Source organism: Condylostylus longicornis, unplaced genomic scaffold (assembly GCF_029603195.1).
Source record: "Condylostylus longicornis isolate FDR11 unplaced genomic scaffold, ASM2960319v2 ptg000022l, whole genome shotgun sequence".
NCBI lineage: Eukaryota > Metazoa > Arthropoda > Insecta > Diptera > Dolichopodidae > Condylostylus > Condylostylus longicornis.
Genome location: NW_026577991.1, coordinates 6,468,554 through 6,471,968, shown reverse-complemented (window position 1 = coordinate 6,471,968; position 3,415 = coordinate 6,468,554). Strand labels below are relative to the sequence as shown.

General features: G+C 18.9%; 1 pseudogene; it reads right to left on the bottom strand.

The window, feature by feature from the left end:
* Positions 1 to 743: 743 nt before the first annotated feature.
* LOC129606976 (U2 spliceosomal RNA) lies at positions 744 to 847 on the bottom strand (annotated as a pseudogene).
* Between the last annotated feature and the right edge of the window lie 2,568 nt (positions 848 to 3,415).

The window sequence follows — 3,415 nt, the reverse complement described above, 5'->3', positions numbered from 1 at the left end:
TAAAATTATAAATTAAAATAAAAGAAATTATTTTTGTTAAAAAAAAGGACAATTTGTTTGACTTCAAAGGAATTGCAATCAATGTAAAATATTCAAATTTTCATATGTTAATTGCGACTGACCCTTATAAATCAAGTATGCAAATACTTAGTCAAATATTTAAAATTTTATATAAAATAGAAAATTGTTTGCAATTTAAATATTTTACTATAAGATTAACAAAGATATAATTCAATGATTTTATTGGGTTTAATCAAATTTTTAATAAAAGTTTGAACTGCATGGATTCTTACAAATATTGTTTGACTGAATTAATAAAGGTTTATTTAGTTCTTATTATAAAGAAAATACAAAGAATATTTAATGTGTGCCCAAATCTAATTGAAATTTATAATTTATTCAATAATTTAAGTTATTTCTCTTTAAAAGTTCGAAAAATTTTTATAAGATTTTGAATATAAGGAGCAAAAAACTGAATGAAAATTTTAAATTTTTTTCTTTTCATTGCAATCTCGTAAATTTTGGATAAGTAATAAAACAATCCTATTATATAAAGACTAAATTTTAATATTAATAATTAATTTTAAATTTCTTGCTAAATTTTGTAAAAAAATTTTCGCTTAAAAATTAGTAAAATCTTTTAACGTTATAACCTAACTGATTTTATGTTTAAAAATTTCGTTATTAATAATACGTTTTTTTGGTTCGCCTAAACATATGCAATATTTTTTGCAAAAAAATTTAATATTTTTTAATGAATAAAAACTCGTTTTTAAAATCTATCAGATGTTAAGCTGATAAGAACAGATACTACACTTTAATCTTAGACATAAGGCCGAAAACCGATTATATTAAAATTATATAATAATTTATTATACAATGTTATATTCTTATAATCCTAATTTTAATAGTTTATATAAAAATTCATGAAAGAATGAATCAATTGCATGCCCTATATCACTTTCTAAAGTTAGAAATTATTACTTTGGGTGGCGGCTTGAATTTAAAATGAAAATCATTTACAAATTTATTATTGTGGCTTCTATATAGTTTAAATATAAATTTCTTCATATTTATAGCCTATAATTTTGCCCAATTTCTAAATTAATTAAAAAGATCTAGAATATTATTAAAGAAAATTTTTTGAGCTTCAATTCAAATTATTTTTTATGGAATTACAATTTTTTACTCATTATTAATGATTACTATTAATTATTTTCATTATTAATTTTCAATAATCAACTATTTATAATAAATAATAATTAATTTCGATAATATTTGAAATATTTAAAATAATATTGAAAAGCCAATATCTCATGGTTTTTTTTATATTATTTAGGCTCATATAGGGCTATTGTTTATCACTTTACAAGAATAATATTGTATAACATTTTTACTTAATAATTATACATAATATAAATAAACTTACAAATCTATTCATTATCCTTATATTCTAAATAATTTGACATTTAAAATACCGCGACTATAATTTTTTTTTTTCAATATTATAAATTTAGAAATAATTATTGTGAAAATCAATTAACCACATTCAGTGAATAAAATGAACATTATATTCTAAACTTATATGTTGTAGACAGAATATAACTATTGTGATATTATAAAATTTTTGAGGTAAATAATAATATTATAATAGTATATAATTGTATATTATATAATAATTACATACAAAATACAATATTATTATTAAAACAAGAACAGGTGATAATTTATTTTCACAATCCCTCTGAATTATAATACAATGAATAAGGGTATATTTAAATTGTTATATTATTTTTATTGATATACTTGTTGTACCTATATAGAATAATGAGATTTAAATTTATTTTAATAGTATAACATTTAACAACATTATATTATACTTAAAATTATATAATCATTATTTTTTTTTAAATATATAGATTATTTATACAAAATAATTTAAGGTAATAAAAATAGGTATTCGAAATCAATTAGGTATAGATCAAATCATTATTATAAATTATTTAGAGAGAACATATTATATTATTTTGTGTTAAAATTTTAAATATCATCATTATCATTACTTATAAATACAATAATATTATTATTTAAATTTGAAATTATTTTGAAAATTCCAGTTTAAATATAAAATAATAATAATTATTTACTGTATATGAATTTAAAATTAATATGTATAATAATATTATTATCGAATGAGTAAAATAAAATATTCAGTGTTATATTGGTGCAAAATGTAATGTATGTGCAACGATATACTTTCTCTATGCCTTCAAATAATTTCAAGTGAAATGTGTATTTAAATTTTATTACATAGAGGTTGTGGTATAGTCACATTTCACTTAAATTTTAGCATCATATAAAATTAATGTATAAAACTTTTTGTAAGTTGTTTTTTTAAAATAATTTAATTGTATAATAATAGTCATACTTAATTTAAAATTACATTCATTAGTATATCATTAAAAAAAATAAAATTTTAATTAAGGAATTTAGAACATTTAGCAGGAATTTTGGACATTTCGCAAATAGTTCTTAAAACTAGTTAAACTACGTAAACACGGTCAGACGTTCCAAAAATGCTATTGTAATCAACTAAATTCTCATGTTTTGTATAAAATCACTTCCAGTTCTCAATTTTCAATTTAAAAATTTCAAAATTGTTAGATTATTGAAATATAGCCATAATAATATAATATTTAATTTTGCAAACTGATTTTCGCATTATTCATTCTTGAGAGCCGAAAAAATACTCCATAATACGCTTTTTTTTTGAAGACTATAATATTCTTTGTTCCAATACCTAAAAATATAATTAAATTTCAATAAACATAGATTTCAATTCAATATAAGACAATTTTATTAAATATAATATACTTATACAAATTAAATAGGAAGTACAAAATCAAAAGGTCTTCTTAATTCTGGCCACGGCATATTTGTATCTAGCTTTGGACCTGATATAGAAATTGATAAAAATAGCAACCATAATGCAGACATCTAATAAATTCGTTTTAAATTATTCTCCTTTCGATAATAATTTTATTTACTGGACATAGAACACTATTAGTTCAATCATTTGAATATTAAGTCCCAACATTATTTCCAGTTCCTTGAATATCTGGTATACATTTAAATCAATCGATATTATACACTGAAAAAATAAAAATATTTTTTTTTAATTTAAAAATTTATTATATGCAAAAACCAAAGAAAAAAAGACCTAAAATATTTTTTTTCCTGAATCAATTAAATTTTTATAAATAAAAAATTATTATAAATTTTTTAAAGCAAATTTAATTATTAAAAAACAAAAATCATAAATGATGAATAAAAAAAATCAATATCATGATTAAATATGACAAATAACCACGTGTAAGAGAGTTAAAATGTGGTTATAAACCGAATTATTTTTATT